This window comes from Hyla sarda, chromosome 5, assembly GCF_029499605.1.
Source record: "Hyla sarda isolate aHylSar1 chromosome 5, aHylSar1.hap1, whole genome shotgun sequence".
Lineage (NCBI taxonomy): Eukaryota > Metazoa > Chordata > Amphibia > Anura > Hylidae > Hyla > Hyla sarda.
The window spans coordinates 280,861,490-280,887,970 of record NC_079193.1 but is presented as its reverse complement, the minus strand read 5'-3'; the positions used below and the strand labels follow the sequence as shown (position 1 = coordinate 280,887,970).

Sequence of the window (26,481 nt, the reverse complement as noted above, 5' to 3'; positions counted from 1 at the left end):
GCTCCTTCTCTTCTGAGCATTGTAGTTCGCCCCCAGTGCACTTCACATCCACTTATGGGGTATTTCCATACTCAGAAGAGATGGGGTTACAAATTTTGGGGGGTATTTTCTGCTATTATCCCTTGTAAAAATGTAAAATTTGGGGGAAAACAAGCATTTTAGTGTAAAAAAAATGTTTTTGTTTTTACATATGCAAAAGTCGTGAAACACCTGTGGGGTATTAAGGTTCACATTACCCCTTGTTACGTTCCCCAAGGGGTCTAGTTTCCAAAATGGTATGCCATGTGTTTTTTTTTTCTGTCCTGGCACCATAGGTGCTTCCTAAATGCGGCATGCCCCCAGAGCAAAATTTGCTTCCAAAAAGCCAAATGTGACTCCTTCTCTTCTGAGACCTGTAGTGCGCCAGCAGAGCACTTTTCATCCCCATATTGGGTGTTTTCTGAATCGGGAGAAATTGGGCTTCAAATTTTGGGGGGTATTTTCTGCTATTACCTTTTTTAAAAATGTAAAACTTTTGCTAAACCAAGCATTTTTGGTAAAAAAAATATTATTTTTTTTACATATGCAAAAGTCGTGAAACACCTGTGGGGTATTAAGGTTCACTTTATCCCTTGTTACGTTCCTCAAGGAGTCTAGTTTCCAAAATGGTATGCCATGTCGTTTTTTTTGCTGTGCTGGCACCATAGGGGCTTCCTAAATGCGACATGCCCCCCGAGCAAAATTTGCTCTCAAAAAGCCAAATATGACTCCTTCTCTTCTGAGCATTGTAGTTCGCCCGTAATGCACTTCAGGTCAACTTATGGGGTACCTCCATACTCAGAAGAGATGGGGTTACAAATTTTGGGGGGTATTTTCTGCTATTAACCCTTGCAAAAATGTGAAATTTGGGGGGAAACACACATTTTAGTGAAAAATTATTATTATTTTTTTACATATGCAAAAGTCATGAAACACCTGTGGGGTATTAAGGCTCACTTAATTCCTTGTTACGTTCCTCAAGGGGTCTAGTTTCCAAAATGGTATGCCATGGTTTTTTTTTTTTGCTGTTTTGGCACCATAGGGGCTTCCTAAATGCAACATGCTCCCAAAAAACCATTTCAGAAAAACATACTCTCCAAAATCCCCTTGTCGCTCCTTCGCTTCTGAGCCCTCTACTGCGCCCGCCGAACAATTTACATAGACATATGAGGTATGTGCTTACTTTTACCCCTTGTAAAAATTCAAAAATTGGGTCTACAAGAACATGCAAGTGTAAAAAATGAAGATTTTGAATTTTCTCCTTCACTTTGCTGCTTTTCCTGTGAAACACCTAAAGGGTTAAAACGCTTACAGAATGTCATTTTGAATACTTTGGGGGGTGTAGTTTTTATAATGGGGTCTTTTATGGGGTATTTCTAATATGAAGACCCTTCAAATCCACTTCAAACCTGAACTGGTCCATGAAAAATAGCGAGTTTGAAAATGTTGTGAAAAATTGTAAAATTGCTGCTGAACTTTGAAGCCCTCTGGTGTCTTCCAAAAGTAAAAACTCATAAATTTTATGATGAAAATATAAAGTAGACATATTGTATATGTGAATCCAAAAAAAAAAATATTTGGAATATCCATTTTCCTTACAAACAGAGAGCTTCAAAGTTAGAAAAATGCAAAATTTTCAATTTTTTCATCAAATTTTGGGATTTTTCACCAAGAAAGGATGCAAGTTACCACAAAAATTTACCACTATGTTAAAGTAGAATATGTCACGAAAAAACAATCTCAGAATCAGATTGATAAGTAAAAGCATTCCAGAGTTATTAATGTTTAAAGTGACAGTGGTCAGATGTGCAAAAAAGGGCTGCGTCCTAGAGGTGAAAATGGGCTGTGTCCTTAAGGGGTTAATGGGGTCAGCTACTAATTTTCCACTGTAAAATTTCCACTGCGGAAAATCTTAAAGCAGGTAACTCTTGAGTAATCCGCCTGTGTGAACGTACCAATATACAGAATCAGTGAATTCACAGCTTCTTTTATAGAACATTAGCAGTAGAAGGAGAGAAACTATGGACACTAGCACAAGTATATTATGCTGTAAGTATGTACAGCAGATTTTTAAGAAATCATCCAATATCTGTTTGGTCATGTGTAGGTTGTTTTGGTGGATATTTAGATATTGCAGTTGAGGTGTGAAAAGTTTTGTAGCAGACAGAATGGGCATATAAAAAAATTTGTTTTTGTACATGTGTCCTCTGTATAGTAAAGTTCTGTGAAATATGTTGGCACTATATTAAGATTTATTATTATAATTTTTATTGCAGTCATAGAGCAGCCAGGAAGTTATTCCAGCCATAATGTACCAGATATAGAATTCAATCATCTCCAATCAATACATCATGATACGACTGATGTGCTATCATCAGTACAGGGATATGCTAAACTTGCAATCCTCCTGACTGGTCAATAAAGAAGCCAGAGTCTTAGCTATCTAGAAATCATAATCACTCTATGCAGATACTGTATCACTAAGTGATGAGGTCAAGAGAAATATAGCCAAACTGAAGTAGCTTCTCTTCATCTTACCTATCTAAAAACCTAGTCTCCCAGATACATGCAGTGACAGGAAGACACTTTTTATCCTATATTAGACATTATGTCCAGGCCTGCAGCAATGTCATTATTGGCTCAGTTTTCTAAAGGCTCAAGTACATGGAAAGAGCCTGGACAGCAGTGCATTACATCTTTACATCTATTTAATACATAAACTGATCTGGCGAAACCTGTGTTGAGGTCAGGCACAGCTAGGTTGCAGGTGTACTGATGTAATGTTACGTTGCTTTGTCATATGATGTATTAGTTTCATGCACATTAGTTAATCTTGCTTTTATTACAATATTTAGTATCTGTAGTTTTGCAACTGTCGTACATTGTATTTCATTATGTACATCAGGGGTCTCAAACTCAAATTATCTGGGGGCCACTGGAGGTTGCAGCTGGGTGAGGCTGGGCCACATGTGTCCCTTACATATAATGCCCCCATCATGCGCCCCTCATCATCCTCCAGCAAACCCCCCCCCCCCCCCCATTCCCCCACCCCCGTGTGGTAATAGCATGAGCTGACAGATGAAGGGAGTGCTTCTTCTGGGGGTTCCCCACATTAGGTAGGCAGCAGGTTCCCCACATTAGGTAGGCAGCAGGTTCCCCACATTAGGTAGGCAGCAGGTTCCCCACATTAGGTAGGCAGCAGGTTCCCCACATTAGATAGGCAGCAGGTTCCCCACATTAGGTAGTAGCAGGTTCCCCACATTAGGTAGCATTGTCGTTATAATAATTCACATCAGTGCAATAATTGACATCTATTACAGACATACACATACATAAAATGCATATAAAAATAAAGTGTATACAGTGCATAAGTGATGAGCATATGTTAAAAACATTAAGACCAGATTAAATTAGGGGTGGACACTCACCATAAGCAGCAACCACATGCATAAAGAAAGTTAGCGTGGGTGATAATTCAGTGCACAAGCGTCGGCAGTGTGTTTAATATATACACAGAATACAAAGAAACATGCCACAAGGTACTGAGAAAAAAAGGCTCTTGTATCTCTATTAATACAGTGCATATAACAGTTGTAATACAGGGGTCATCTTTCTGGAGGACAGGTCATCAATATTAGATTGTTGGGGGGGAGGGGGGACAATTCCCCATACCCCGCTGATCAGCTGTTTGAAGAGGACGTGGCGCTTTTATCTGATCACCACAGCCTCTTCAATATTTACTGCTGGCTCAGGCACTGTGGCCTCTTCAAACAGTTGGGTATCCCTGGAGTTAGACTCCCCTCCACTCAAATGTAATGTTAATAACCTTTCCATTACAATTGTTTTTGCATTTTCACTATTGAAGTTATAGTAAAATTCCACAAAACAACATAAATATTTATTCTTGCTCTAAATTTATGTGTACTAAGGAGTTATGTAATTTAAAAGGTGTTAATAGGTGTTACTATCATTTAAAAGTGTAACTGACATAAAGGCATGTCACAAGTTTTTATTAGTTGGGGTCTGGTTGCTGAGACCCCTACTAAAAGCTTAAAGAAGACCTGGGGTTAATCCCAAAAAAATTAACATTTTATTGTTATTAAATATCTTCGATGCTCTGATCACACACCATTTTACAGTTTCTTGATATTCTCTTCCATTCTTGAGATCTTTGGGTTTATAGATTGTCTGACAATTCAGGGAATCAGCCAGATAAGCGGCGTGTCAGCTGCCGCTTCGTGTGGGGGTCAACACGCTCGGTTCATGGGGAGAGCCGGGGTGACACTTATTCCAGGGGTCAAGTCCTGGGGAAAAAAAAGAGCGTGGGAACTCACCCAAGAGTTCTACTCAAGGGCTGACACTGCAAGACTCCTGCTAATGGGAAAGTGCAGGAACTCAGTTTCCACACATTCCTGCAGGACTTGAGCTTTGCTTCTCCTCTATCCTTTGGAAAGAGGATACATTTTCCAGCACGATAGTGCTTTTATTTTTTACAATGGGAGTGAATCAGGTGAGGATAGTCAGGAGGAATAATACAGTCAGAGGGAGTGAATGTTTTACACTGAGGATTATGTATGACTAATCACCCTGTACTCTATAATCCCACCCATCACCTGATATTCACCCCCATTATAAGACATGGTACAGTGAGTAACATGTTACCTTAAGGGGGTACTCCCGTGGAAAACTTTTTATTTTTAAATCAACTGGTGCCAGAAAGTTAAACAGATTTGTAAATTACTTCTATTTAAAAATCTTAAAGGGGTTATCCACCATAAGGTGATTTCAATACGTACCGTATTTTTCACCCTATAGGACGCACCGGCATATAAGACGCACCCAATTTTAAAGGTGCAAAATCTAGAAAAAAAAAAGATTCTGAACCTAACAGTGGTCTTCAACCTGCGGACCTCCAGATGTTGCAAAACTACAACTCCCAGCATGCCCGGACAGCCGTTGGCTGGAGGTCTGCAGGTTGAAAACCACTGGATAGAAGGTAATACTCACATGTCCCTGCCGCTCCGGACTCGTCACCGCTTCCCTGGATGTCGCTCCCTCGCTGTCGCCGCGTCCCCGGCGCTCCGGACATCATCTTCCCCGGGATCCACGCTCTCTGTCGCCGTCATCACGTCGCTACACACGCCGCTCCTATTGGATGACGGGACGGCGTGCGAGACGACGTGATGACGTCGAAGGAGAGTGCCGGCCATGCAGGGGATCCCGGCACGGAGCAGACACTGAGGAGGCAGGTAAGGTCCGTCCCGGTGTCCTGTAAGCTGTTCGGGACACCGCGATTTCACCGCGGCGGTCCCAAACAGCCCGACTGCCGGGTTAGTGTCACTTTCCCTTCAGACGCGTCAGTCAGCTTTGATCGCCGCGTCTGAAGGGTTAATACAGGGCACCAACGTGATCGGTGATGTCCTGTATTAGCCGCGGGTCCCGCCCGTTGATGGCCGCAGGGACCGCCGCGATAGGTGTGTGTATTTGCCGTATAAGATGCACCAACTTTTTCCCCCCAGTTCTGGGGAAGAAAAAGTGCGTCTTATACGGCAAAAAATACGGTACCTGCCAGACAGTAATGGACATGCTTTGGAAGGATCTGCGCTTGTCTTGGGGCTAAATGGCTATGTTGTGAACTGGTATTTCCTGTTTGACTTTTTTTTTTTTTTTAGCTAAAAATCCCCATAATTCCATTTTCCTACCTCCCACACATCAGCCACCCCACCCATTGAAAAATAAATGAGCTGCATCCATTCAAAAGACCTGTGGTTTTCAATCAGGGTGCCTATAGCTGTTGCATTAGTTGTAGATTGATCTCTCCCACCAAGCGATCCCTTCACCCATTGAAGCAGACAGGCTCCCTGTCATCAGCTGACAGGTCAGGTCTCAGCGGCATTGCAACCTGAGAAAAATCTGAGACAACAGTCATTTTGTATGCTGTTAAAAATAAATATTGGGATGAAATTCACAGAAGAATTGTGAGAAAACCGTCACACACAGGTACAGATACTATATTATGAACTACACTAACTTTACAGCCTCTGTAGCATAGTCAAATAAAAAAAAATCCCGGAATACTCCTTTAATCCTTCCAATACTTATCAGCTGCTGTATGTTCCAAAGGAAGTTCTTTTCTTTTTTGAATGTACTTTCTGTCTTACCACAGTTCTCTCTGCTGACACCTCTGTCCATAATGCTGATCCATGCAAAGCTATGGCTTTGCAGGGATCATGGTAAGAGATCAGTGTGTGCAGTGTTATAGCCCCCTATGGGAGCTATAACACTTAAAAAAGTTAATAAAAAAAAAGTTAATAAAGGTCAGTTAACCCCTTCCATAATAAAAGCTTGAATCACCCCCTTTTTCCCCATAAAAAAAAACTGTGTAAATAAACATAAAAATAAACATATGTGGTATTGCCGCGTGTGGAAATGTCCGAACTATAAAAATATATAATTAATTAAACCGCACGGTCAATGGCGTATGGGCAAAAAAATTCTAAATTCCAAAATAGCGTATTTTTGGTCACTTTTTAAATCATGAAAAAATGAAACAAAAGCGATCAAAAAGTCTGATCAATACAAAAATGGTACCGATAAAAACTTCAGAACACGTCGCAAAAATTAGCCCTCATACCGCCCCATACGCGGAAAAATGTTAAGTTATAGGGTTCAGAAGATGAGAATTTTTAACGTATCAATTTTCCTGCATGTAGTTATAATTTTTTTCAGAAGTACGACAAAATCAAAGCTATATAAGTAGGGTATCATTTTAACTGTATGGACCTACAGAATAAAGCTAAGGTGTCATTTTTACCGAAAAATGCACAGCGTAGAAACGTAAGCCACCAAAAGTTACAAAATAAAAAATTGTCTTCAATTGTCGCACAATGAATTTTTGTTCCATTTCGCCGTGGATTTTTGGGTAAAATGACTAATGTAACTGCAAAGTAGAATTGGTGGCGCAAAAAATAAGTCATCATATGGAATTTTATGTGCATAATTGAAAGCGTTATGATTTTTAGAAGGTGATAAGGAAAAAATGAAAATGCAAAGACGGAAAAACGCTGAGTCCTTAAGGGGTTAAACAGCACGGTCAGTGTTGTACATGTAAAAAAAAAGTCCAAAATAGCGTATTTTTGGCCACTTTTTATACAAGAAAAAAATGAATAAAAAGTGATCAAAACAAAAATGGTACCAATAAAAACTTCAGATGACGGCGCAAAAAATGAGACCTCATGCCGTCCCGTTTGTGGAAAAATAAAAAAAAGTTATAGGGGTCAGAAAAGGAAATTTTTCAACATATTAATTTTAATGAAAGTTATAATTTTTTTTTGCAGTAAAATAAAATAAAACCTATATAAATTAGGTATCCTTGTGAGTGTATGGACCTACAGAATAAATATAAGGTGCATTTGTTACCAAAAATGCACTGCGTAGAAATGGAAGCCACAAAAAAATTACAAAATGGCTTTTTTTTTTAAATAAATAAATGCCGCACACGAAAAAAAATTTCTGCTTTCGCCGTAGATATTGTAGTGAAATTATTAACGGTATTACAAAGTAAAATTGTTGCTACAAAGAACAAGCCCTCATATGGATTTTTAGGTGAAAAATTGAAAGTGTTATGATTTTTAGAAGATGAGGAGGAAAAAAAGTAATGTGCAAAAATAAAAAATCGCCAAAGAAAGAAGGGGTTAATTAGGCAAATTAGGTCATTCAGTGCAATTGAGTGTTTCCTTTACCCCGAGGTGTACCGATACACTGGCCTGTCCGCTCCTATAACAAGGCCTACTGATGAATATTCATCTTCTGCAGTAAGGTAACTCACGGATGTCAGATGGGCTGTGAGTTACGTCACTGCAGAGGATGAATACTCATCAGTAGGCATTGTTACAGAGCGGGGAGGCGAACATATTTATGCATCTAGAAATATTTTTCATTTCAAGCCTTACTGTCTGTTCAGAAATACATAGATTGCCTTGTAGTGTCTATACACCTTAAAACATTATAGACAGTAAACATCATAGCTAAGGCAGATCTAGTTTTGTCTTGAATTATTACAGAGAAACTGTAGCCACTCAAGCAAGTTTTTGTAAGACTTTGTAGCCTCTGGTCTCCTAATTCCAATGTGGTCCCAAGATTTATATCTGGTTGCCTGTTCCCTGATTAGTCAGGTGGGCATGGCCTAAGCTTGATTTATGCCCCCTAAGCCGCTTATTCACCCTCCCAGCCTGATTAACACCCTTTTGTTAAATAAATCACAATAAACTCCAGCACTGAGGTCCCATAAAACATGTTCTTTATTAAAGATACTTTAAAAAACCTCATGTTACATCTTAATAGGTCATAATACAAAATATGTTGGAAAAAATGTATCAAAACCTGTGCAGAGGAAAAATTGACCAGCTGCCCACAAAAACCAATTAGATCGCTTCTTTAATTTTTAGAAAGTCCTCTAAAAAAAAAAAAAAAAAAAAGCGATCTGATTGGTTGCTATGCACAACTGTTAAATGGGTTCTCCGGTGCTTACACATTTATCCCCTATCTGAAGGATAGGGGATAAGATGCCTGATCACGGCAGTCCTGCCGCTGGGGACCCCCGTGATCTTGCACGCGGCACCCCGTTTGTAATCAGTCCCCAGAGCGTGTTCACTCCGGGTCTGATTACTGACGACAACAAGGCCGGTGGTATGTGACGTCACGCTCCGCCCCTCAATGCAAGCCTACGGGAAGGGGCGTGATAGCTGTCACGCCCCCTCCCATAGGCTTGCATTGAGGGGCGGAGCATGACATCACATGGGGGAGGAGGCGTGACGTCACACGCCGCCGGGGACTGATTACAAACAGGTGCCGTGTCTAAGATCCTGGTGGTCCCCAGCGGCGGGACTCCCGCGATCAGGCATCTTATCCCCTATCCTTTGGATAGAGGATAAGATGTGTAAGCACCGGAGAACCCCTTTAAGCTTTTCCTCTGCACAGTTTTTGATAAATCTCCCCCATTATGTAAAAAAATTTATCTTAACCCCTTAAAGGGGTACTCCGCCCCTAGACATCTTATCCTCTATCCAAAGGATAGGGGATAAGATGTCAGATCACCGCGGTCCCGCTGCTGGGGACCCCCGGGATTGCCTCTGTGGCACCCTGCTGTCATTACTGCACAGAGCGAGTTCGCTCTGCACGTAATGACAGGCAGTACAGGGGTCGAAGCATCGTTACGTCATGGCCCCGCCCCTCGTGAAGTCACGGCTCGCCCCCTCAATACGAGTCTATGGGAGGGGGCGTGGCAGTCGTCACACCCCTGCCATAGACTTGTATTAAGGGGGCGGGCCGAGATGTCACGTGGGGCGGAGCCATGTCGTCCCGTTGCTCCGTCAACCTGTATCGCCCGTCATTACGCACAGAGCGAACTCACTCTGTGCAGTAATAACAGCAGGGTGCCACAACAGCGATCCCAACGGTCCCCAGCAGCGGGACCGCAGTGATCTGACATCTTATCCCCTATCCTTTGGATAGGGGATAAGATGTCTAGGGGCGGAGTACCCCTTTAAAGATGCAACCCATTTTGACCTTAACACAGGAAATTTGTATGTTTTTTTCCTTCTCGCCTTCTAAGAGCCATTACTCTTATTTTTCCATTCACAGACCCATAGGAGGGCTTGTTTTTCACATAAGCAATTGATGTCTGTAATGACACCTATGAGAAAATGAAAAGAAAACTGCAATTTTGCAACCTTTAGGGGGTCTGTTTTTATGCAATGCAATACAATTAGATTGATACTCATTTTACATGCTTTTCAATTAATATACTACTTTAAAAATGAAAACGTTTTTTAACAAAATTAGTATGTTTAAAATTACTCTATTCTAATCGCCTATAACTTTCAAATTTTTTCGTAGGGATGTACGAGGGCTCATTTTTCGCGCTGTGATCTGTAGTTTTTATCACTATCAAACTATCTGACTTTTTGATTACTTTTTTTTTCTTCTGGGATGTGATGTGACTGAATATCAGGTATATTTTTAGGTTCACCGTATGAAAGAATTAACATAATATTTTAATAGATCAGACATTTTCACACATGTCGATACCAAATATGTATATTTACCGGTATTTTATTTTTTACATATTATTTTGTAAAATTGGAGAAGAGGGTCATTTTATTTTTATTGGGGTGGTTTATTCACGTTTATTAAAACTTTTTTTATTTTTTTTTTACTTTTTTATACACTTTTTTAGTCCCCACAGGGGGCTATTTATTGCAATCTTTATTGCTGGCTCATCCTTAGATAGCAACCGGTTAATATAGAATACTGAGAGCAAACTCTAATATAGAGTGTAAACTACCAACACATTATGTTGTGTAAAAGACAAGACAATTATACTTATTGTAAACACAGAATAACAGGAAAAACTAGATCTCATATTATGAAACAATATAAAGGGGTGATTTAGGCTATTATATACACCAGGCCATAGGTGATAAATGTTTGTTTGTTCATCTACAGTTGGGAAGACGGCCACATGGCTTATACCCAATGCTGAAAGTCACAGGAAATTAGTTCTTACATTTAGGGTCAGATTACCTTTCTGTATTACTGTTTTAACAGATGGCTATGTTCATAGGTAAAACAAATACATTATTTTCCAAAGATACAGATGCCTAGTTTAACTACGGTAGTTACTTTAAAAAATAACAATAAAAATTACACACACACACAGTATGCCCATATACCCATATACTATGTATAGATATACGGTATACACAAATATAACTACATATATAGACACATATACAATGAAACCTCTTAAAAAAAGACCACCTCTATGAGAAGACAACACCATTATCCAGATTAGACAATTCTGCAACATCAATAAGGGCCAAATTGTGATGGCAAGACACAATTGGGTCACAGTTTTTCCAAAACAGCACAGCTGGTGAATTGGTGATCGGATAATGGCCACCAAGAGCTCAGTGATGTGCTTGTAGTGCTACAGTAGATCTTCAGTGTGGTCAGACCAGACAGGTCAGCCTTTGCTCCCCACAAACTTCAATAAGCCTAATTCACCCATAAACCAGATGTTATTTCTTTGTCCTCTTGGTAGGTACTAATAACTATATATGAGGAACACACCACTGGACCTGCCATTTTGGAGATACTCTGACCCACTCATCTAGCCATCACATTTTGGCCTTTGTAACAGTAATGTAAACCCTCAATAACAGACCGTAATGCACCTATTGCCTGATATATTTCTACAGATACATGTGTTTATGCCACATGGGAAGGAAAATATACAGTATTTCAGCAGGAAAAGCCATAGCAGCAACTCCATACTGAATAGTGCAAATTTGTTGCTCAAGTGCTGCTATGGATTTGAAATTGAAATATGTTAAAGTGCAACTGTCATGAAATTTTGGTGCAATAACCTGCACACAGCCTTAGTACTGTGTGCAGGTGGTGTGTATAGCAATATTTTTTACCTGAAATTTGCAGGCTTTCATGACTGCAAAAAATGCTTTTATTCAAAGCCACTGAAGGTCGGATAGGCATGGCGCGAGGTATGCGATGCCCCACCACCGCCACGCCCGCCCCCACCCCTACCTCGTATGTCGTATGATTGACACACAGGTCCCAGTGCATGCGCCCTTCAGCTAATCTAACCTGCGCGCCTCTGTGTGTCATCCAGCAAGTGCTCACTCCCGCCACCGTCTTCCTCCTCAGTGCTAGGTGCAGAGAGCGCGCTTCCTCTCTGCACCTAGTATCGAGAACTAACCTGATTGCGCACTGTTCTGCGCAGGGGTCACGCCTATCCGACCGTCAGTGGCTTTGAATAAAAGCATTTTTTTTTGAAAGCCTGCAAGTATTAGGTAAAATATTGCTATACCCACCACCTTCACACAGTACAAAGGCTGTGTGCAGGTTATTGCACCAAAATTTCATGACAGTTGCGCTTCAATGATTTATACAGCTGTACCTTTAAATACTGATAAATATGTAAGGAATATTGACAAATGTTTTCATAGCTGTAAACTACCTGTTATATAAAGAAAAACATGTATCTGTTGAAAGGACCATGTATATTACTTGACCATGTACCATGAATATTACTACGAGCAAAAACCTTCTGCATCTTTTATGCAATTCATAAGATGGCACTGGTACTTTCACACTATGTATTCTCTGAGTGGAATTCCACTACAGAACATATAATATGCAGCAGCCTCCCATTATTTTGAACAGGATTCTGCTGCACCATTTACAATATGGAATTTCCAATGGCTGTCTATGGAAACTGCGCATTTCTGAGCAGCCCTGGTGCCAGCTACAGATGGAATCTTCACCAACAGAAACTTCTCCCAATGTTTCAGGAGCAATTTAATTGATTCTTTTTTTCAGCATGATGTCACAAGGCAAAAGTGATAACTACCCTAAGTGCTTGTTGAACAAAACATTGCAAATTTGGGTCCATGGCCAAGAAACTCCCCAGATCTCAAGCCCAGGCAATTTGCAAGGAACATTGGGAAAGATGATGGATTACTGGATAGGAGGCAGAAGGAGAAAGGCTTTCAGAAATGGACAAGGTTATGACCATGTCATTTCGCAATATAGAGAAGAGCCATGCTGAGTACTTATAATGACAGAGCTCTGACAATGAGACAAACATATACTGTGGGAGCCAGGAATAAGAGGGGGAGCCATGTTGTGGACCAGGACTGAGATGGGTAGCCACAATGAAAGCTAGAAATAAGTGGGGGGAATCAAGCTGTAACCAGGAATGAGAGTGAGAGACATACTAGGGATCAGGAATTAGAGACAGAGCTATAATGTTGTCCAGGGATGAGATGGGGAGCCATGCATGGGACAATAAATGAGATGGTAGTCATGCTGTGAACAAGGGAGAGATGGAAAGCTATGCTGGGGGCCTTGCTGAGGTCTAGAAATGAGATTGGGAGCCATGATGGGGACCAAGAAAGAAAATTGGAGCTTTGCTGGGAACCAGGACTAAGATGGTAAGCCATGCTTGGGACCAGGACTTGAAAAAGGACGTAATACTGTACTGGGTGTTAGAAATGAGATGTGGAGCAATGCTGTTGACTAGGAATTAGATGGGTAGCTTTGCTAGGGACTATGAATCACATGGGGAGTGATTCTGGGGACAAGGAATGAGAGAGTGTGCCATACTAGGGGAAAAGTCATTTGACATGATAAAAGACATGATTTTTTGTCTCCTTGATAATTATTTGTACTCTGTATGTGCTTGTTGACTCCATTACACAGGAGGTTTTACTGTAGCTATACAGTGGCACCTGGCCAGCATAGGCTTCCATGGGGAAAAAAATGTATGGTGTGCGGCATTCTTTTTTTGAAGAATAATTCTACATAGAATAGCGTAATTGGCTTCCAAAAAGTAAACAGATTTACACAATTCTAACAGAGGCCAAAAGGAGAGACACTTTTGGCCTCCATCAGGCGTTTGGGGGCGGATAGATATGTTTAATGTATATACCTGGAGGTTTCCTGGCATATACATTAAACCTACACTGAAGACAGTATGAATATAACGTAGGCGTACAGTTATGAATATATTCTCCATTCTGAAAATATACCTGGCATCCAAACAAAGTGCAGCCCGAACTGGTGAGTGAAATGTAACACTCAAACTTAGAGAACACGTGGGATGGGTATAATTCCCGGTGCTGACTAAAAAAGAAAGCTATTTATATCAGAACAGTAGATAAACATAACTACTAGGCACCAGCTGAGCTCCTGATGTTATACATTTAACCTACAACTACACTGTACGACAACATGAAAACATCACAAAAGTGCAGCTTATTAGCAATGAACTAAGCCTTGATCTACTAATATAGGCAGCTCAGAAATAGAATTTCAATAGTAAATGATCAGAAATGATGCCTTTTGTTTTTGCCCTGTTTAGAAAATGAACCAGTGTAAAATTTTATTAAAAACAAAAAACTATTCTGAGATGCAAACCACGTGTTCTGTTGTTATTTCCTCTGCATTTCCAGATGTCATCATCGCACACAGATTGGTTTCTCATATTAACCTTATTATTTTTTTATCACTCTCTCTTTCTTAAAGTGCATGCTTTTTTTTATTATTATTTCCCATAGTCTGAATGCAGTATTTTATAGCACAGAAAAACATAGTAAAAAGCTAGAAAAAATGCATCCCGTTTTTTAATGTACGTTTTTTTAATGTACCTATTTGTTTCAAAATGGGCATTATCACCAAAATGCACAAATATGTTGTCAATTTCATCTTAGAAAAACATGATGTAAATACAGCATATTTTCTGCATGGATACCGGCAGAAAATTTGCAGCTTTAACACCACGAGCGGTCCCACCTTTGCTGATAGATTTTCCTTTCTATTGAATTTACTGGGTAGTATAATCTGCAGAAGATCTGCAACTAAAATATGCACATGTGAATGTACCTTTAGGGTACGTTCACACGAGCGGATTACCTGCGGAATTTCCACAGCATATGTGCTGCGGAAAATCCGCAGCGGATTTTGCTACCATTGACTTCAATGGGTCCAAAGAAAAATCTGAAAATCTGCCTCTATTGCGGATTTTCTGTTGACCCATTGAAGTCAATGGTAGCAAATTCCGCCTAGCCCCCTGGCCTGCTTGCAGCGGCAATCCACGGCTCCGAGCAGCCACACAGGGGCCTGTGAGTCGCCGTGCGCAGTGTACTCAGACATCGCGGCTGTTCCCCAATGTCTGAGTACTCTGCGAATGCATTCGGCGACTCGCAGGCCCCTGTGTGGCTTCTCGGAGCGGCTGCTGATCCATTACATGTGACCCTACCCTAAGGGTGTATTCACACATAAAGTATCCTGCGCATATCTGATGCGTAAGATTTACAGCTGCAGATTTTATGCTGCAGAGTTCAATGTAGAATAAATAACTGAACACAGCTTCAAATCTGCAGTTTCAAATCCTGTGCATTTAATCTGCGCAAGATACTGTAAGTGTGAATACACCCTTATGTTATATACGATCTAAAAAATGACACCATGTGGATAAGGCCTTTTAAAAACATTTAATGAATGATTTAAGTGAATTTAGTTCTCACGCATTTAGGAATCCTCAGTTCTTATACATCGGTTTCTTTTTATAATGGAGCTCTGGGTAGCACGATATGAGTCAGTGGCATGAAAACGCAGCAGGTTTTACAGTAAACCATCTGTCATGTGTTTACTGTGTGTGAGCCAGAAGAAATTGTGAAAACTCCCTAAAAATAGCTTCAAGAAGGACAGAGAATAATAGATGTATTGCCATAAACACTGGACATTATAGGAGGCTGGCAGACATGCACAGTCATTGTTTGTCCTATTAATTTAACCCCTTAAGGACATTTTCTTCATTTTTGCATTTTCCCTTTTCCACCTCACCATTTAAGACACATTACACTTTTTTTTTCCATTCACAGAGCCAAATGAGGGAATTTTTTCTGTGTGAACAATTGTATTTTGTAGTGACACCTTTAATTTTACTATAAAATGTACAATGCAACAAAAAAAAATATTATTTGTGGGGGGGAAATGGGAGGAAAAAAAAAACAACTTTGACATTTTTGAGGTTTTATTTTCCCCCAGTGCACAGTGACATGATAACTATTCTGTGGGTCATTACAATTAAAAGGATACCCATATGTACATGCTTGCCTATTACTGTACTACTTTTAAAAAGATATATAGAGTACAACAGCAACTACATAGTGAAGAGATTCCAATATATATATGGGAGTTACAATATAAGATAAAAAGAAGGTGGAAGACAGAACGCCAAGAATGGTTTTCAAAACACAAAAAAGATTTATCATTCTTTTCAAACGTATGGCTTTTATATGACATTTTTTTTAACTTACTTTTGTTTACATGCGACCTATTTATCAAATAGTCGCATGGCCTTGATAAATAAATCGCATGTAAGCAAAACCCGGGAAACCCACTTACAACAGCATTTTTTTAAGCAGAATATTTTCCCTTATGTTAACCCCTTAAGGACTCAGGGTTTTTCTGTTTTTGCACTTTCGTTTTTTCCTCCTTACCTTTTAAAAATCATAACCCTTTCAATTTTCCACCTAAAAATCCATATTATGGCTTATTTTTTGCGTCGCCAATTCTACTTTGCAGTGACAGTCATTTTACCCAAAAATGCACGGCGAAACGGAAAAAAATCATTGTGCAACAAAATCGAAAAAAAACACGCCATTTTGTAACTTTTGGGGGCTTCCGTTTCTACGCAGTGCATATTTCAGTAAAAATTACACCTTATCCTTATTCTGTAGGTCCATATGGTTAAAATGATACCCTACTTATATAGGTTTGATTTTGTCGCACTTCTGGAAAAAATCATAACTACATGCAGGAAAATTTATACGTTTAAAAATGTCATCTTCTGACCCCTATAACTTTTTTATTTTTCCACGTACAGGGCGGTATGAGGACTCATTTTTTGCGCCGTGATCTGAAGTTTTTATCTGTATGATTTTTGTTTTGATCGGACTTTTTGATCACTTTTTATTCATTTTTTAATGTTATAAAAAGTGACCAAAATACGCTTTTTTGGACATTGGAATTTTTTTGCGCGTACGCCATTGACCGTACGGCTTAATTAATGATATATTTTTATAGTTCGGACATTTACGTATGCGGCGATACCACATATGTTTATTTTTTATTTTTTTTACACTGTTATTTTTTTTATGGGAAAAGGGGGGTGATTCAAACTTTTATTAGGGAAGGGGTTAAATGACCTTTATTAACACTTTTTTTTTGCAGTGTTATAGGTCCCATAGGGACCTATAACACTGCACACACTGATCTCCTATGCTGATCACTGGCGTGTATTAACACGCCTGTGATCAGCATTATCGGCGCTTGACTGCTCCTGCCTGGATCTCAGGCACGGAGCAGTCATTTGTCGATCGGACACCGGGGAGGCAGGTAAGGGCCCTCCCGGTGTCTGGTCAGCTGTTCGGGACGCCGCGATTTCACCGCGGCGGTCCCGAACAGCCCGACTGAGCAGCCGGGTCACTTTCAGTTTCACTTTAGAAGCGGCGGTCAGCTTTGACCGCCGCTTCTAAAGGGTTAATACCGCACATCGCCGCGATCGGCGATGTGTGGTATTAGCCGCGGGTCCGGCCGTTGATTAGCGCCGGGACCGACGCGATATGATGCGGGATCGCGGCGCGATCCCGCTTCATATCACGGGAGCCGGCGCAGGACGTAAATATACGTCCTGCGTCGTTAAGGGGTTAATAGCCGAAATTCTTTATCTACCCTTTATTACCAGAAGCGTTGCTAGAGCGTGCCGCATCGGGTGACACCCTGACTGGCCTGCCTGGCACTAAATAGCTGCAACTATCCTGCAACAACCCATCCACCCTCCTCACAAATGAAAAACTATTAAAAACATACTATGCAGCACCATGAATATCCATTCTCTGGAGGCTTATTTCTTTAATTTTGAGGCTGCATTTTGTGACATTAGTGGGCAAAGTCTTGCATCGCTGCGCTGAGGCCGGAGTTTACGTCCAGAAGGAAGACAGCGCAGCACCAACAGGCACATAAACAATAGGGAAGCCACAAAAAAATTTAAAAAACGCTCGGTACGTTACACCCCCCCCCCCCCCCCCAAAATGTGCATGAAGCTGTATTACTATGGATGTTTCTTTTTTTAAGGAAAAACTTTAGTGCCACATACGGGTTATTTACATAGTCTGTAAAAATTCTTACACAATTATTTTGTGCCTTATTCTATTTTAACACAACATTAATTTTAAGATTTAGTGGGTACGCCAGCATGTACGTGTCCTAAAATTAACAAGGTGTGCAGTGTGTATTTTCAACCTTAAAATTAATAGTTATTAGTTATATAATTCATATTTTCTATAATAATACACACCTTGTGGAAAACATTTTTTTTAATCAACTGGTGCCAGAAAGTTAGACAGATTTGTAAATGACTTCTATTAAAAAATCTTAATCCTTCCAGTACTTATCAGCTACTGTTATAATCCACAGGAAGTTATTTTCTTTTTAAATTTCCTTTCTGCCTGACCACAGTGCTCTCTGAACCATTCAACCACCTGTACCCTGGGCTAGTAATTCTACATGAGAAATTATATTTGCCAATTGTAAACTAAATCGAGACAACAAACCAAAAACAAAAATGTTACAATGGAACCATTTATACTCAGTATATAAAAATATATATACTCTTAACCAAAAACGCGTGAAACACACAATTCATAAAACAGGAGAAATAGCAGCTGATGAAAGATGTTCACGTGATATTCCCAGGCAGCATAGCAAAATAATAATCAAAGGTAAATTATAGCAGAACTATAAAGTAAAGTATGAGGTAAAGTATAGCAGACACATACATTGCAATAGTAGTAAAGCAATTGAACAGTGCCACAGAAAGAAAACTAGTCAAAGTGCAGAAGCTTAAACAGCAAAAAAGTGTATATGCATAGCCACGGTGTCACAACCAGCCAGGAAGCCACCGGAACGCCAACACATACCTTGTTCCTATATTTTTTAAAATGGGCAAAGGGAGTGAATAGAAATTTATATTGGGGGAGGGGCCTTTCACATTTTTAGAAACATTTTTGTTCATGTTTATTTTAAATTTTTAACCCCTTAAGAACCAAGCCCATTTTCACCTTAAAGGAGAACTCCAGAATATAAAAATTGTCCCCCATACTGCCGGCAGTAAAAAAAATAAAGATGTACATACCTTCCTTCGCTCTCCCGGGGCCTCTGGTAACCGGCTCCGGTCTCCACCGCGATCCTCTTCCTGGTTGCTGGTGGTCAGGGAGTCATACTGCGCTCAGCCAATCACTGGCCGCAGGTAAGTCCCGGCTCAGCCGGCGATAGGCTGAGCGGCAGTGTGACGTTTTCGGCCCCGGTAGCAGGTGCCGGTGTAGTGAAGAATTTTGTGTCTTGAAGCGTTTTCGCACTGCCGCTCAGCCTATCGCAGGCCGAGTCGGGACTTCACTGCGGCCGGTGATTGGCTGAGCGCAGTATGACTTGCCGACCACCGGCAACCAGGAAGAGGATCGTGGCGGAGACCGGAGACGGTTACCGGAGGCCCCGGAGGAGTGAAGGAAGGTATGTACATCTTTATTTTTTTTCTGCCGGCAGTATGGAGGACAATTTTTATATTCTAGAGTTCTCCTTTAAGGACCAGGCCAATTTACACCATTCAATGTACGGGATCATTAAGATTATATTTTGATAGATCGGACATTTATGCACGCTGCGATACCAAATATGTTTATCTTAAAAAATTACACTTTTTGGGGGTTAAATGGGAAAAACTGAAAATTTTCATTTTTATTGGGGGAGAGAATTTTTTTTACTTTTTATTTTTACATTTTTCAACTTTAAACATTTTTTTTTTTTTTTTTTTTTACACTTTCTATGTCCCCACAGGGGACTATCTATAGCAATCATTTGATTGCCAATACTGTTCAGTGCTATGCATAGGACATAGCACTGATCAGTATTATCGGCTATCTTCTGCTCTGGTCTGCTCGATCTCAGACTAGAGCAGGAGACGCCGCGAGATGGACGGAGGCAGGTGAGGGGACCTCCGTCCGCCATTATAGATGATCGGATTATCTATTTTAATGTGCGCATTGCCGCAGATGCCGTGATCTGTACTGATCACGGCATCTGAGGGGTTAATGGTAGACATTAGCACACATATTCACTAATATCCACACTAATGCACTGAAAGTGAAGTTGCATAACTATATGTGCACATTGGGTATGTGTCGTAAAAGTACACATACATATCATGATAAATGCGCTGTGGGGGGTACATTATAAATGTGCTGCAGTGGCATATCATGATAAATGCGCTGCAGGGGGTACATTATAAATGCACTGGGGGGGCTAGATATATAGCGCTTTATATCTGCCCCCCACAGCACTTTTAAAGAGCCCGTCTGGAGCCTTGTATGGCTCCTCGGTACCAGCCATTCAGGGCTCCCAGCAGAGGGATTTAAAAATGAAAGTAAAAGCACAGTATATACATCGCAGGGGAGCGGAGCATGCCGCCCGCTCCCCTGCTTAATAACTTCTAATCACATCGGGTTTTAGAAGCGAGACCCAGTGCGATCAATCCCTCAGCCCATGTACTACTACCCCCAACATGGAACAGACTGTTTCATGATGGGGGTAGTAGTACAAGCACTAATGTAGCCTCCCCAGTTGCCCACAGACACCTTCAGCCAGGAACTACTACTCCCATCAAGTCTGTTCCATGATGTGAGTAGTAGTAGTCCCGGCTGCAGGAGTCTGTAGGTGGCTGACTTTGCATACTAATGGATGAAAAACTGATGCAAAAGGATGCCACAGAATGTCATCCGTTTCCATCAGTTTGCATCTGTTAGTAGTATAGTCCATTTAGGAGGCAGTGACGGGAGAAAAGCGGGACAGAAGTAAACGGCCATGTGAACGTAGCCTTACAACCGATTGGCCGTGCCCATACTACTAGATCAGGTGGGCTTCCCAGCATCTTATACGTGCACACCACAAAGCACTGGCATCCCAGGCTCCCGCAGCATCATAAAAGCCAGACCACATCATGAAAAACAAAAAACAAAAGTATATATATACACATATGCACACACACACACACACACACACGATAAATATGAGGTATTAGTAAAAACAAAAAAAAAAAACAGTCGTTTAATTCTGTAGGTTATGCGCTCATCTAAAGGTGTTGTGTACATGAACAAAACCTATGCACACTTCTTAGATTACTACTCACAACCATCACATGGGGGGCAGTTGTATCATGATCAGGGCAGTGTATTACAGCCCCATTCCCACCACTAATCTGTGTTCGGGCACCTGCAAATTACCATGATGAAAAGATATTTTAGGATGCGAAAACCAGCACCTTTGCTAAGCTATTACCAACTAATAACTTTTACATAGGTGTTAAGGGCCTTTTAGACAGGGGAATTATTGCCCAGTGATTGAGCATCGATCTGCTTAGTTGCCAGTCATATCAGGAAAAGGACTATTCACATAAAAGGACCATTAAAGGGTTATTATGGATTTGACAAACAAAGCTCAGTTTTTGTATAATAAAGTTATAAAAATGTGTTATATACTGCCTGTATCAATTACAATCAAGGTTTGACCCTTTATTGTTTACTTGCAGAGGATGAAAATGTATCAGTCATATATAGACACAGAGGTGAATGGCACAGTTACAAGAGAGATCTGACAACTGTAATAGAACCGATATCAGCCCTCCATGATGTTAGATTATCATAAATGTACTATACTCTTCATTAGTATTCAATGCCTTAGAGGAGAATGTCCGTGACTTTATGGCAGTTTTGCCCACAACGAGTGTAAATCAAGGCTGAAATCCTTCATCCAGCGTTAATGTCATCTCTTTATGGTATTTTATTTACATGTAGCCTCCCTCTCTGCTGGTGATGTACAAAATGCAGCTACAATGGGTGAGTGTATAACGAATCCTGGAAACCCAAGAGAGAGCCACGTAATGCTACAGTAGACTAAAGGATTTATTGCTAAAGTATTGTTTTAGAATGATGGACAACATTTCCAATTTAGTTCTTTTTTTTTATAGCGAATATATGGCTTTCAACTTGACATGTAACAAGGGTTGGTATTCGTCTAACAAGTGAGCTATAAATTATATGAAGTAAGGGAAAAAAACATTAACCTCTTGATCTTTTACCACCTCTGTTCTGCAGTGGAACAGGTCTGAAGCATATAATTCCCATTATTAATTGTGCTTTACTGTAAAGTGGAGGCTCAGAAAGGAGGTCTGGAGCCTGGATTAAGAGATGGAGCCAGCAATCATTTTTGGTGGACACAAGGCTCTCGCCAGCACCAAGCGGTAGCATTTATCTGGATTCTCAGAGCTCATACAGTCCTCACTGCTAACACTTTACTTCTTTGTCAAGATAGGGATATTTCCCTTTGATGGTAATGGCTACTACTGTACTCCTGTACTAATACATGGCAGGGCTGTCAGTCTTCAGCCTCATCAATATTGGATGATAGTCAGAAGCGCTGTGTCATCCTGGTGCTCCTGTTTCCGCCATAGTATTTAATCCCCATAACCTTACTAAAAGGCATGACACTGACAGATTTTACCATAGACAAAACAGAAATCCAGCAAGAATTTTATTATTTGACCATGTGAAAAATTTGTCACATTTTCAGTATGTGTGTTTGTGAATTTATTTAAATACAATGCAAAAATAAATAAGTGAATAAATCAATTTTAAACACAAAGCCATGGGCATTGAACAATATTTAGGTATGCTTGATAGTTATGGAATTGCCACAGATTTTTATATATTTTGTGGTAAAGTAAACTTGGTTTCCTATCGTTTTCCAATGCCTCTTGGAAAGTACTAATTCTCATTGCAAAGATCCAACTAGTAAGCAATCTTTAAAGGGTACCTAGTATAGCAGCAAAATCCATGCACCAAACTAAGGCAACACTTTCAAGTGTATTGCAATGTAAGTCTATAGGACTTCCGGCAATTCCATAGACCACTTGATTTAGCAGTAGACTCCAAAGTTTTGTGCATGGATCCTGCCTCTGGGCTACAATGTAAGGTACCATTTAAAGCAATGTTCTCTGGTACTGCAAAACAGTTCCTCAAAAGAAAGAAAATGGTTTCTCAAGTGCCCTACCTAAAGTTGGCTACCCTGGAAAACAGACAATTGAAGGGTAGGATCACAAGATGTATTATGCTGCTGTGTATTTTCCTACCCATTGAAGTCGAGGGGTAGAAAAATATGCAGCTGATTTTGCTACACATTGACTTAAATGGGCAGGAAAATACAAAGCAGTAAATACATGGCAAAATACGGCACATGTGACCTTACCCTAAAAAGAAGCACAATCATTTTCTTTTCTATACCCCCCCCCCCCAAATTAAGTTTTTATTGAATTTTATAATTTTAACAAAGTAGAAAACAGTGACAGGAAATCACTTAGAAACCGCAAGCATGTAGACCAAAGCATGCAACAATGACAGTGAAAGAGCGGCGCGCAGGCCAAAATACAAACTCATCAAAAACAATCAAAATGTGCATACAAAGCAAGTTTATAAAAGGGAAAGTGGGTAGCAAGTGGTTCCATAGGATAAAGGAGGAGTTAGGGAAGAGAGAAAAGAGAAGGGGATGGACAGTAAAGAAGGGGATAAGGGGGGAAAAGGAGGAGGGGGGCAGAAAGGAGGAAAGACAGCAAAGGTAGCATAAGAGGCAAGGTGAAGAAGGAGGGAGACACAGAAGGGGGGGGGGGAGGTACAGGTCTGAGAACATAGCAAACCAAGTCTGCGGACAGGTGCACCTCTAGTTAACAATAAGGAAGAGAGGGACCCAACTATGAACAGACCGGGCAATATGAAGGCGGTAGCAATAAGGCATTTAAATACAGAATCAAAATAGGACAAAAAAAATACGAAAAAGGAGCACGACATCCATGGGCTAAAAAAAAGCAAGTCAATAGAGAAATGTTGTATGACAATCCCACGGGAGATAGGTAGGAAAAAGGGTGTGGGGGTGCGAAATATTTTTAAAATGGGGAGAGGCTGATTAAACCCTTCACTCAATAGCCTGTTTTGACCTTAATGACCAAGGCAAATTTTCAAAATCTGACATGCGTCTACTTATTTGGTAATAACTTTGTAACGCTTTCACTTATGAAAGCGATTCTGAGATAGTTTTTTCGTGACATATTGTACTTTACATTAGTGGTAAATTTTGATTAATATATTTAGAGGTTTTTGTGAACCCATAAATCACCCCGTTTTATAAACTGCACCCCTTAAAGTAGTCAGAATGACATTAAAGGGGTATTCCAGGCAAAACCTTTTTTTATATATATCAATTGGCTCCGGAAAGTTAAACAGATTTGTAAATTACTTCTATTAAAAAATCTTAATCCTTCCAATAGTTATTAGCTTCTGAAGTTTTCTGTCTAACTGCTCAATGATGATGTCACGCCCCGGGAGCTGTGCATGATGGGAGAATATCCCCATAGGAACTGCACAGCTCCTGGGACGTGAGTCATCAGAGAGCAGTTAGACAGAAAACAACAACTCAACTTCAGAAGCTATTAACTATTGGAAGGATTAAGATTTTTTTAATAGAAGTAATTTACAAATCTGTTTAACTTTCCGGAGCCAGTTGATATATAAAAAAAAGTTTTGGCCTGGAATACCCCTTTAAATAAGTTTATTAACCCTTTAGGCATTTCACAGAAATAAAAAGCAAAGTGGAGGCAGAATTTTAAAATTTGTTTTTTGTAGATTTTTTAATTTTAATCAATTTTTTTCTATAACACAGAAATAAAACTCAAGATTTATTCCCCGAATTAGGACATACTTTTTCTTTTTTATGAGGTGGTATACATAAAAAAAAAAAATCTAGTCTGCAGTTGTTTTTAATTTTTTAGGTTGTTCGTCATGCGGTATAAATGACATGTTAACGTTACATTGCAGGTTGATACGATTACGGCGATACCAAATTTATATACTTTTTTATATTTTAGTTCGTTTATGGCATAAAACCTTTTTTTTTTTTTTTTTTAAATCATGTTTGCAAGTCGCCTCATTCTGTGAGTTGTAACTTTTTTATTTTTTCACTGACGCAATTGTGTTAGGACTCTTTTTTTGCGGGACATGTTGACGTATTTGGGGGGACAATTTTGGGGGCTGTATTATACACATATAATTTATTTTATTATTTTTTATCTTTATAATATATATTTTTTTATTTTAATTTTTTTAAATGTTTTCACTTTATTTTTTCCACTTTGTTTACACTTTTTTTTTTTTTTTTTTTTTTTTTTTTACTATTATACACATCTGTACTCCATTGAATTATGCCTATGTCTGTCAGTACTGGACTGATCGCTCATGTTGCCATGACAACGGAGGCCAGTGTATGGCCTCTGTTTGCCATGGCAACCATCGACGCTCTGCTTTCACTTTACAGTGCGCCGATCAGTGATAGAGGAAGCTCCCTCTGTTACCCTATTAGACGCTTCAGTCTCAGTGACTGCAGCGTCTACAGGTTCAACCCAGGATCGGAGTGCAGCTCCGACCCTAAATGCCCGTGGGTGGCCTCCTCCAACGGGGCCCCCCTCACCACCGATCACTTCACACAGTGAAGCGACGGAGGAGAGGGGGAAGGAGGAGACCCACACCAGATCCCTGCTATTGGTCCATCTGTATTGACGGACCAATAGCAGCGATCGCCGGCCAGGGACCGCTGCGATTGGTCCCTGGCCGGCTTCAGGGAGGCTCGGATGTGCAGCACAGCCTGGCGGCGCTGTGACAGTTTATTCTCATCAGGTACATGTACATGGTGATGCAAGAAGTCATCCATTATCATCACGTACATGTACCTGATTTTGCGGGAATGGGGTTAGAATAAAGTAGAAGGTGAGTTAGAAGGAAATGCGACAGGATAAATTGAGTGGTAGCTCAATCATTTTCATGCTGCCTGAAAGTCATCGGAGCAATACCCGGAAGAGTCCCTCTACCTTGCTAACTTTGATTGAAAGATCTCTCCCTATTTAGGTGTAGGAAGGGATCTATCAATCACGGTTGGAGGGCAGGGTAATGGACTGGGGACTGCCCCAATGACTCAGCTAGAAAGGGATAACAGGTTTCAATTAGAGGAGTGAAATAGGACTCAGGTTTCCAGCCAAACCACAGAGCAATCTGTATACAGCACTGGTCATCAATACACAGAGTATTTTTTTCCATCCAAGGGTAGAGTCAAACTGAGCAGAAGAGGCAGCATTTACAGTAGCAGCAAGGTAGAAAACCAACAATAACGGTGGATCTGGATCTCCTTGAAGATCAGTCTTTTTAAAACCTGTAGCAGCATAAATACTTTTAGTGCCTGGAACTGCCCTGGACATGCAGCTCCGGGCATGTGAATTTTCTTCACAATTAACCCTGCTTCGGGCTAGCAGAGTCGGCTAGCAATACCAGCGGTGCTCAGGGGGTATGGGGCAGGCTCCTGACTTGAGCCCGTTCCATACTCAGTGGCCCCCAGCTAATAGCCCGGCATGTGCCGATCACAACGGGCAGTTAATAACCCTTTAGATTACCGCTGTCAAAGTTGACAGGGGCGTCTAAAAGGTGTTAACCATCCCTGTGCAATCACGGGGAGCGATCCACTATGGAGGTAGCAGGCTCAATCAAATGAGCACAGATCCCACAGATCAACTGCATTGATCTGTATGAGGAATAGAAAGCCCCCTTTTTATAACATCATATCCTGAAAAAAAGTAAAAAGCAATCAAAAAGTCCAGTCAATACCAAAATTGTACCGATAAAAACAGGAGATAACGTTTTGAATTTTCGAATTTTAAATTAGTAAAAAATGAAG

General features: G+C 40.4%; 1 protein-coding gene and 1 long non-coding RNA gene across 18 annotated transcripts in view; one reads left to right on the top strand and one right to left on the bottom strand.

The window, feature by feature from the left end:
• DTNA (dystrobrevin alpha) overlaps positions 1-26,481 on the bottom strand; it is a 444,962-nt gene that overhangs the window by 177,379 nt on the left and 241,102 nt on the right. The window lies entirely within an intron of this gene.
• The window catches only part of LOC130274046 (uncharacterized), a 50,287-nt gene continuing 49,201 nt past the window's right edge, over positions 25,396-26,481 (top strand). Inside the window, exon 1 of the long non-coding RNA XR_008844218.1 lies at positions 25,396-25,523. This is a non-coding gene — a long non-coding RNA (uncharacterized LOC130274046). The remainder of the gene's footprint in view (positions 25,524-26,481) is intronic.